An 11,653-nucleotide genomic window follows, 5' to 3' on the forward strand; every position below is an offset into this window, starting at 1 on the left:
AGGCGCAATTGCGACAATTTAGCGCCAAAAATAGTCAGAAAAAATGACTAAACCCCTTAGTAAATGCCCCTCAAAATTATTTGAGCAGCAAACCAAGAAAGACTATTTAAAGCTTCAAAGCTGTATGTACTATAAATCTGAAAATGTGAAAGGTGCCGAGTCCTGATGGTTATCCCAGTGAGTTCTATAGACCCCTAGTGGATCAGGTGGCGCTCCCCTTAATAGCATATTTTAAGGAAATATTACGCACAGGTGTACTATCGCCAGCTGCAAAAATTGTCATACATAAAGGTAATCCCCAAACCGGGCAAAGACCCCTTGGTGCCTGGTTCTTATCGCCCCATCTCTCTGATCAACCAGGATGTGAAGTTGCTTTCTAAGATTTTAGCTGCTCGCCTGGCCTGGATTTTACCCTCCCTTGTAGGTGATCACCAGGTGGGTTTCATGAAGACAAGCTCGGCGGTCAAAATTATTAGGAAGGTACTGGCAGTGATGGATAGTGGTCAGGGCCAGTCCCAGATAGTTGCCCAACCTGCTTTGCTCACCATGGATGCCGAAAAGGCTTTTGACAACGCATGTTGGGACTGGCTGAGACTGGTCTTGTCCAAATTTGGGATAACGGGAAGGTTTAGCTTCTTCATAGATGACAATGGCCTTTATGATGATCTTACAGCTAAGGTGCATACGCCTGGTATCCTATCCACCTCCCTTACGTTAGCAAAGGGCACACGCTAGGGTTGCCCCTTGTCACCCTTTTTATTTGATATGGCGATTGAGCTGTTGGCCCGTTATTTGATCTCTTCAGATGTCTACAAGGGTATAGCTGTGGACAACCGGGAATTCAAATTATCCATGTTTGCCGATGATGTGCTTCTTTATCTTAGCAATTCCAGGGAAGCTGTTCCTAACATTCTTACCTTTTTATCCTATGTGGGGAGTTTCACAGGTTATAGAGTTAATACAACCATGAGTATGGTGTTGCCGCTAGGTACGACTTCTCCCGGGTGGCTTTCTGATGTGAAGGCGTTAGGGGTTCAAGTTGCCTCTTCTTTTATAACTTATTTGGGCATACGCATAGGGAGAACTCCTGATATGCTTTATTCACTCAATTATACACCGATCTTCCGACTTATATTGGCTGAACTGAAGCGCTGGGAAAACTTACCACTGTCTTTTCTGGGAAGATGCCATTTTATCAAAATGATTAGCTTCCCTCTGTTACTATATCCTTTACAAACACTCCCACTCCTACTCCAACATTCTGATGTTAGACCCCTCAACACTGCCTATCAACGCTTTCTGTGACAAGGCAAGTGTCCGCACATAGCTCTTCAGAAACTCATGCTTACTAAAGCGGAGGGAGGAGTAAATTTCCTGAATGTTAGGGGTTATAATTTGGCATGTATATTTTGCCACGTACTTGATTGGCTACATGACTCCAATTATTTCTCCAACCTGGAGGTAGAGAAAGCCTTGGCTGCCCCTTAGTCTTTGCCAGCCTTGCTCCACACGTCCTATGCTAAACTTCCGACGGAGGTCAAAGGGTCTGAGCTCCTACATTATACAATTGTAGCTTGGAAGGAGGTGAGGAAGGTCTTTGGCCTCTTGTTCCTTTTATCCAAACAAATGCCTTTACTCAACCACCCGGAATTCCCACAGGGTAGATCCTCTCCATGGCTGCGACTAAGTCATAGGTAGTGAACCACAGGCGATCAATGTCCAACCTATATGCAGTCTTTCGCAACCGTTTCCTAAAGCTTGATCCCAAGGTGGAGGGAGACTTATTTCAAGGTAGCCCATGCAGCCTTATATGGCTTTAACATCTTGCCCTCTCCTTCCTTCCTGGATAGGATAGTCCACTGCCCCAAATGCAAGGCACTGCTTACTAATATGTATCATGGAGTCTGGGAGTGCCCCCACACAGTTGTACATATGGGATCATTGGAGGGTGCGAGTCCCATTTACACCACAATCATTCTTATTTCATCAGTTATGCCCAACGGAGGGAGGAGGCAGGGGAGAATCCCACGGTTTCTTCACGTAATCCTTTTAGTAGCACTTTGTTGCCTTTTCGCAAAATGTTGGACCCTGTCACTCCAGATTTGCCACTGTTGATTGCCCAACTGAAGTCCTTTTTAGATATTGACCGATTGGATGCTGAGAGACACACTGGCTCAGGCGCAAAATGGAAATCCTTTATTGTTACTCACTTTGACTCTCAGGGGAACGCTGCGATCGTACGACCATTTAGATACACCTCTTGGTATGGTGTGGAATCTCTGAGAGGTTCCCAGATATTTAATATAGTCTGCAGATTTTAACTTGAATACGATTGTTTTTCCCTTAGATTCCCTGGGAGTCAGAGGAGCAATTGCTGAGGCTGTGACTGCAACTACTTGTGTGAGGGGCCGCAATTTGTACTCACTAGTATTGTTCGGGACCTAGAGGCAACCTTATTATGATTCCTTCTCTTCCTGAGATGTACTTAAAGGGCTACTCCTGTAGAAAAATGTATTTATTTTTTTTATCATCTGGTGCCAGAAAGTTAAACGGATTTGTAAATTACTTCTATTAAAAAATCTTAATCCTTCCAGTACTACTTATCTGCTGAATACTACAGAGGAAATTGCTACAGAGGAGCTCTCTGCTGACATCACGAGCACAGTGCTCTCTGCTGACATCTCTTTCCATTTTAAGAACTTCCAAGGATAAACAGGATATCCGGCTCCCAATAGAAATCGATAAAATCCAAATTTATTAGAGTTTCTTTAAAATAAGAGTAGGTGAAACACACAAATAAGGCACTAATAACACAAACGAACACCATTTATACTGATATGAACAAAGTTTTTTTTTTTATGGATGAAATATAGTTTTTATTATCAGATGTACAGCATACATCTGATAATAAAAAATGACATCTAGGAAATCTGTCTCCAGATCGAGATAGGCAAGTCTTTAGCTGCACTAAATTTTTAAACAGATATCCTGCCATGGAGACCATCATTGGAGATACATTAAATATTTTTAATAGTTTCATCTAAAAATAGTAATAACAGAAAGAAAGCAGGTAACAAGGTCACATACTGGAAACTCCAAGTATAGTAACAACTCATACTGAAATTTCCACTCATGAGCTTCAAAGCTATGTTTAGACAAAAGATCCATCATTGTCAAGTGTCCATACAAGACAACCGCACCAATGAGCAGAGAGCTCAAAGGATAGTAGGATGTTGTCCCAGGCAACATGAGGAAGTGTGCAATACAAACCAGCCCTATTCTAGCTATATTCTACCAATAAGGCTATACGCAGTATAAAACCGAGGGTAGCATATGTAACCTCAAGAGAAGTAATAGAAAGAAACAAGATAACAAGATTCAAAAGTGGACAGAAAGTGTAAAAATAAATAAGACATGCTTTCCTGACCACAGACCACTCCAAGTTTGTGTCCCAGAGAGCCCAAATTGCGTGGAAACTGTCAACCCTATGAAATGTACAGGCTATAAGGTATTCTATATGCTGTATATCAGAAATCCTGTCAAAGTGGCAGAGGCAAAGGGAAATCGTTACATTTCCACCATAGAGATATCGGGCAAATTTAAAAAATTAGACCCCCAGTAGTAGAGGATTGTTTACACAGACCCTTAAAGGGGCTGGGTGTTGGAAAAGGAGACTTAGAGCTTAGGCCCCTTTCACACTATTGGTATGTTCCTGCATTCTGACACCCATTATTCAGCAAAAACGGGTCATGAAAAAATGGATGAAATAACTGAATACAACAGATGATAACTGATGACCAATATTGACCAACATTCTGTCAAAATATCGGACATGTGCCATCCATCATGCACCGTTTTAGTCTACTATTTTATGTCCGTTATTTTATTTCCGTGTGACTTCCTGGTTGTGAAGAGATAACGGAACATAAAAATAAAGGACAATAACGGATGTAATTTCTGCACATCCGTCACCCCTAGACTTCAATGTTAAAATTTAAACGTCTGTTAATCCACCGTTATTTTTGCCGAGACAAAAATTAGTTCATGCACCGTTATTTGCACAGTCAAAAATAACAGACGTTAGTCATAACGGGACATAACTGATGTTAAAGGATTGTCAAAAAATCCCATTGACATGAATGGGATTTTTTGATGGCCGTTTTCTGATGGGAGTTCATGAGGGGAGATTTGCAGGAACATAATGGTAGTGTGAAAGGGGCCTATCTGGGTCTGCACATTGCTCAATTTGCTTTAAATAAAACAAAAACAAAAAAACCGCTGTGGCAGAGAGATGGAATATGTCCCCAAGTACCAAAAGGAGTAGGATAGTGTGCTTTATCAGGTCTACGATATCTGCATAGTGGAAATGGTAAGAGATATGAGGATTCAACAGAAAGGGTGTGAGAAGGAACATGGGGGAGTGCAGAGGTAATAAATACTGATTTAGTGATTATCTGACCCAGCAGGGCTAGCGGCAAAGCTGGATAAAAGGAGGCAAGAGCAAGACACTTGGGTGCCTAGGGGTTGATCATTACTCCCCCTCCACCTGCATATTAATCCCCATGTGCCAATATTCCCCCCTCCATCTTAATCCCCTTGTGCTATTATTATCAGATATGGCAAAAGGGGATCAGAGGGAGGGGAGGGATAATGGTACAAGGGGATTAATATGGAGGGGGGGGGGGGTGATTGTCCCCCACCCCCTCCTCCATCTTTATCCCCTTGTGCCATTATCCCTCCCCTCCCTCTGATCCCCTTTTGCCATATCTGATAATAATAGCACAAGGGGGTTAAGATGGAGGGGGAATAATGGCACAAGGGGATTAAGTATCGCATTATTATCGTATAAAGTTTAGAACACGCCTTTTGTCCGTGGGTACACCTCATGCAAGGGGGTACCTGGGGACATACCTTCAGCCTTTGGGGGTACAGTTGCCAAAAAGGTTGAGAACCACTGTCTTAATGTATGCTGAAATTTTGATCTGCCATATTGATCTTTGTACCCAGATCATGCAGCCCTGAACACGTACACTGTAGTTGAACGCTATGAGGACATGTTCACGTGCAACAGATACATGTTGCAGACATTTCTGTGACTGAAAATTTGTTCTGTGAAACTAAATGATCTGAGCGTTTGTGTGCCATGCTTAAAGTGCGGGGAAGTGTAGAGCAGGCCGGCATGTACCACATAGAGTTTTTATAGGAAACTAGCTGAGTACCCGGCGTTGCCCGGTTTTTCCTTCCTAATCCTTGTTGGGGAGGAAAATCAACAAAGGAGGAAGCTTTTGACTTCATATCCCATCCCCGTATATTGTTGTCATATCCCGACCTCCTATCCCGTCCTCATAGCCCGTTCTCATACCACGACCTTCTATCCCAACCTTCTATCCTGACCTCCTATCCCGTCCTCCTATCCCATCCTCCTATCTCGACCTCCTATCTCGACCTCCTATCCTGACCTTCTATCCCGACCTCCTTTCCCGACCTCCTATCCCGTTTTCCTATCTCTGCCTCCGATCCCGACCTCCTATCCTGTCCTCCTATACTGTCCTCCTATACCGTCCTCCTATCCCGTCATCCTATCTCGACCTCCTATCCCAACCACCTATCCTGTCCTCCTATCCCATCCTCCTATCTCGTCCTCCTATCTCGTCCTCCTATCACATCCTCCTATCTCGACCTCCTATCTCGACCTTCTATCCCGACCTCCTATCCTGTCCTCCTATCTCCACTTCCTATCCCGTCCTCCTATCTCCACTTCCTATCCCATCCTCCTATCCCGTCCTCCTAACTCGACCTCCTATCCCGACCATCCCGTCCTCCTATCTTGACCTCCTATCTCGACCTCCTATCCCGACCTCCTATCCCGTCCTCATATCCCAAACTGTAAGATGTGTACCAGCTATTGAAATATCTCCAGCCGTACGGAAGTTATGTGAGAACATACATTTCCCATTGATTTGCATGGGACTTTAAACAAAAACCCCGACCTTCACAAATGGGGTAGTTAAAGGGGTATTCCAGGCAAAAACTTTTTTCACATATCAACTGGCTCCGGAAAGTTAAACAGATTTGTAAATTACTTCTATTAAAAAATCTTAATCTTGTCCTTTTGTTACTGATTTTGACAGTTTAATAAAATACTTGGTTGAATAATAAAAAATAAAAAAATAAATAAAAAAAATAAACCTTAATCCTTCCAATAGTTATTAGCTTCTGAAGTTTTCTGTCTAACTGCTCAATGATGTTGTCACGTCCCGGGAGCTGTGCATGATGGGAAAATATCCCCATAGGAGCTGCACAGTGAGTCATCAGAAAGCAGTTAGACAGAAAACAGCAACTCAACTTCAGAAGCTAATAACTATTGGAAGGATTAAGATTTTTTAATAGAAGTAATTTACAAATCTGTTTAATTTTCCGGAGCCAGTTGATATATGAAAAAAACTTTTTGCCTGAAATACCCCTTTAACCCCTTAACGACGCAGGACGTATATTTACGCCCTGCGCCGGCTCCCGCGATATGAAGCGGGATCGCGCCGCGATCCCGCATCATATCGCGTTGGTCCCAGTGCTCATAAACGGCCGGGACCCGCGGCTAATACCACACATTGCCGATCGCGGCGATGTGCGGTATTAACCCTTTAGAAGCGGCGGTCAAAGCTGACCGCCGCTTCTAAAGTGAAACTGAAAGTGACCCGGCTGCTCAGTCGGGCTGTTCGGGACCGCCGCGGTGAAATCGCGGCATCCCGAACAGCTGACCGGACACCGGGAGGGCCCTTACCTGCCTCCTCGGTGTCCGATCGACTGCTCCGTGCCTGAGATCCAGGCAGGAGCAGTCAAGCGCCGATAACACTGATCACAGGCGTGTTAATACACGCCTGTGATCTGTGTAAAAGATCAGTGTGTGCAGTGTTATAGGTCCCTATGGGAGCTATAACACTGCAAAAAAAAAGTAAAAAAAAAAGTGTTAATAAAGGTCATTTAACCCCTTCCCTAATAAAAGTTTGAATCACCCCCCTTTTCCCATAAAAAAATAAAACAGTGTAAAAAAAAATAAATAAATAAACGTATGTGGTATCGCCGTGTGCGTAAATGTCCGAACTATAAAAATATATCATTAATTAAACCGCACGGTCAATGGCGTACGCGCAAAAAAATTCCAAAGTCCAAAAAAGCGTATTTTGGTAACTTTTTATACCATTAAAAAATTAATAAAAAGTGATCAAAAAGTCCGATCAAAACAAAAATCATACTGATAAAAACTTCAGATCACGGCGAAAAAAATGAGTCCTCATACCGCCCTGTACGTGGAAAAATAAAAAAGTTATAGGGGTCAGAAGAGGACATTTTTAAACGTATACATTTTCCTGCATGTAGTTATGATTTTTTCCAGAAGTACGACAAAATCAAACCTATATAAGTAGGGTATCATTTTAACCGTATGGACCTACAGAATAATAAGGTGTCATTTTTTCCGAAATATGCACTGCGTAGAAACGGAAGCCCCCAAAAGTTACAAAATGGCATTTTTTCTTCGATTTTGTCGCACAATGATTTTTTTTTCCGTTTCGCCGTGCTTTTTTTGGGTAAATTGACTAATATCACTGCAAAGTAGAATTGGTGACGCAAAAAATAAGCCATAATATGGATTTTTAGGTGGAAAATTGAAAGGGTTATGATTTTTAAAAGGTAAGGAGGAAAAAACGAAAGTGCAAAAACGGAAAAACCCTGAGTCCTTAAGGGGTTAAGGGTTAAATTAGTTATCCTATATTTTAAGTGGACATATATGTAACATGTGACCAAGTATTGTCGAAATATCTCCAGCCGTACGGAAGTTATGCGGTAACATATATTTCCCATAGAGTTGTGTGGGACTTTAAACAAAAACCCGCCCCTGGCAAATGGGGGTGAGTAAGGGTTAAATTACCTATCCTAAGTTTGTTGCTGACATATAAGTAACATGTGGCCAAGTTTCATGTTAATATCTTTAGCCGTTTGGACGTGATGCTGGAACATACACACATACATACATACATACATACATACATACATATACTAGGGTTGCCACCCTGCCGGTATTTTACCGGCACAGCCGGTATTTTCATCTACATTCCGGGCTGTGCCGGTAAGTTTGGATGAAAAATACCGGTCATTCACTGACGGGGGCGGACGGAGCAGCATCCCCAGAACAGCACTGCTTTCATGACCGGCCATACAATGCCCAGGTCTGACACCACCAGCCTGTGACAGGGAGAGCTCCGTGCGATGACAGGAAGAGACTGTACAGTGCTGGGGAGGGGGCGTGACCTCCTGTCTCCTCTCTCCCCCTCCCCCTCCTTCTCTCTGCCGTGCAGTCTTACAACCCTGCATAGGCAGAGCAGGGAGGGGAGAGGAGAAGAGGCCGTGTATCCTGTCTCCCTCTGCAGCGCAGGGCGGGTGAGTGTCTGTGTATATGTGTGTGTGTATATATATGTGTGTGTGTGTAGGGGGGGGGGGTAAACTGCCTAATCTGGGGGACAACTATGCTGCCTAATCTGGGGGACAACTATGCTGCCTAATCTGGGGGACAACTATGCTGCCTAATCTGGGGGACAACTATGCTGCCTAATCTGGGGGACAACTATGCTGCCTAATCTGCGGGACAGCTATGCTGCCTAATCTGGGGGACAGCTATGCTCCTAATCTGGGGGACAACTATGCTGCCTAATCTGGGGGACAACTATGCTGCCTAATCTGGGGGACAACTGTGCTGCCTAATCTGGGGGACAACTATGCTGCCTAATCTGCGGGACAGCTATGCTGCCTAATCTGGGGGACAGCTATGCTCCTAATCTGGGGGACAGCTATGCTCCTAATCTGGGGGACAACTATGCTCCTAATCTGGGGGACAACTGTGCTCCTAATATGGGGGACAACTATGCTCCTAATCTGGGGGACAACTATGCTCCTAATCTGGGGGACAACTCTGCTGCCTGATCTGGGGGACAACTACCCGGCCCTCCACAATATTTTTAGTTTCTCATGTGGCCCCATGGGATAAATAATTGCCCACCCCATTCCTCCTCAACCCCGGACATTCCTTAACCTGGAGAAAGTGAAGACAAGAGACTGGTGAGACCTCTCTGCAAAATTGTGTATTTAATGCAGTGTTTCCCAACCAGGGTGCCTCCAGCTGCTGCAAAACTATTACTCCCAGCATGCCCAGACAGCCTTTGGCTGTCCGGGCATGCTGGGAGTTGTAGTTTTGCAATAGCTGGGGGCGCCCTGGTTGGGAAACACTGATTTAATGTTTTAATGTGTGAAACTATCTGCTGCGCTCTGTATCTAATCCTGTCATGTGCGATACTGTCTGCTGAGCCTGTGTATCTAATCCTGTCATGTGTGATACTGTGAGCTGAGCCTGTATATCCAAATCTGTCATGTGTGATACTGTGAGCTGAGCCTGTGTATCTAATCCTGTCATGTGTGATACTGTCTGCTGAGCCTGTATATCCACATCTGTCATGTGGGATACTATCTGCTGAGCCTGTGCATCTAAATCTGTCATGTGTGATACTGTTTGATTAGCCTCTTTATCTGACGTTGCGCAGGGGGACGTCACTCGTCATCAGAGAGAGCCAGCGTTGCTGTCGCGCACCACCACTACCACCGCCGCCGCCGCTGGCATAAAAAGGGTTTTGGTAGGTGTTCTCTAAATGTAATTTTTTTTGTGCGATATAGGAAAGTTCCCCCCACATATATATTGTATCCATCCCATCCCCCATGCCATTTCTTAATCCCCCCTCCCATCCCCCATGCCATTTCTTAATCCCCTGATCCCTCAGCCCCTGTGCAATCTGGCCCCTCCCCTTTTGTAGCTCCACCCCCACATAGCCACACCCATGACCGGTATTTTTCTGAGGGAAAGGTGGCAACCCTAACATATACACACACATACATTCACACACACACATACAAACAACAGTTTTATATATAAAGATACACAAATTGACTATAAACAGTTCAGCCCATTGCCTGACTTCTCCCATACATGTGACTGATCACATGGTCATGACATCATAAAAGGTCCTTAAGATCTTCCAGCAATCAATCTAGAGCAGTGTTTCTCAACCAGTGTGTCTCCAACTGTTGCAAAACTACAACTCTCAGCATGCAAGCAAGCTGGGAGTTGTAAGTTTGCAAAAGCTGGAAGCACCCTGGTGGGGGAAACACTGACCTGGAGCCTGACTCCTATGTCTATGACTGATCACATGATCATGACATCATCAAAGGTCCTTTTGTGAAGTCTGGTGATTTCTCCAGTACATGTGACTGATCACATGATCACAACATCAACAAAGGTCCTTAAACCCACTGGGGTCTAACAGTTACGAAGAAGTTGGTAATATTTAACGTTTATTTGTAGTATGTTTATTTTATTCATTGTGTATATGTGTTTAATTTATGCAGGGTGTATCTATTGTGTATGTGTGTTTATTTTATACATCATGTATCTATTGTGTGTGTTTTATGCATGGTGTATCTATTGTGTGTGTTTTATGCATGGTGTATCTATTGTGTGTATGTGTGTATTTTATGCAGGGTGTATCTATTGTGTGTATGTGTGTTTATTTTATACATCATGTATCTATTTTGTGTGTTTTATGCATGGTGTATCTATTGTGTGTGTTTTATGCATGGTGTATCTATTGTGTGTATGTGTTTATTTTATGCAGGGTGTATCTATTGTGTGTATGTGTTTATTTCATGCAGCGTATATCTATTGTGTGAATTCAATTTGAGAAAAAACAGACATGTTGCACATCTACAACATGCACCTTGATCTAAAGTTTCTCAGCAACATTTATTAAACTAACAGGTCGTTACTGTACTTTATGATCATGAATTGCAAGCCCGCTAGCCACGTCACGGCCACCTGTAAGTAGTGGGTCCCTAGCATAAAATGGGGCATCACCGAGTGGCGACCACCACTGCCCCAACACCAGTGCCCACAGGGGGTAACGACCCAACTGGCAGAGCAGGCCTAATGCCACTCAAACCAGTCCCTGGGCCACGCCACCCCACAGACACAGCGACGAGGTAGCAACGGACGCCAAACAGCACCGCACCAGGGGGAACAGATGTAAAAAGCTCACTCACCATGTGCTCCCAGTATGAGACTGGGAGGCTGCAAGGAGGAGTAGGGCCCTAATGCAACTTCCTGCCAATTATATAGGCCTGGGTTGAGGGGGAGGGACAGAGTGCAGACCAAGCAAAAAAAAAAAAAGGGATACAAACACAATGGGGGAGATTCTCAAAAATTTTGCGGGAAAAAAAAAGGTTTTCTCTCAAAAGTTTGGTGCGAAAAGTATCGACCACATTTTCAAAGAGATTTGTGGTGCGGTTCACACTGTTCACTTCAGTTTTATAAAAGTGGGTGTATCCACATATATTGTCTGCTTTACATGATATTTTCAAAGGGGTGTGAGTCCAGTTTCACACCAGCTTTTGATCAGAAATCACAGAAATGGTTGTAGTTTTATTAATTTTTTTCTTTGCTTTTTTTTTGGGGGGGGGGGGGGGGAAGGTGTTATTTAAGTAATTATAAAAAAAAAAAAAAAAAAAAAAAAAAACATTATTATTGAAAAATGTTATTAAAAAATATATAATTTTT

General features: G+C 43.6%; 1 protein-coding gene across 1 annotated transcript in view; it reads left to right on the plus strand.

Moving 5' to 3' along the window:
* LOC130283197 (oocyte zinc finger protein XlCOF7.1-like) overlaps positions 1-11,653 on the plus strand; it is a 105,314-nt gene that overhangs the window by 91,827 nt on the left and 1,834 nt on the right. The gene's annotated exons all lie outside the window — the stretch shown is intronic.

The sequence above is a fragment of the Hyla sarda genome, chromosome 7, assembly GCF_029499605.1.
Source record: "Hyla sarda isolate aHylSar1 chromosome 7, aHylSar1.hap1, whole genome shotgun sequence".
In the NCBI taxonomy this organism is placed as follows: domain Eukaryota; kingdom Metazoa; phylum Chordata; class Amphibia; order Anura; family Hylidae; genus Hyla; species Hyla sarda.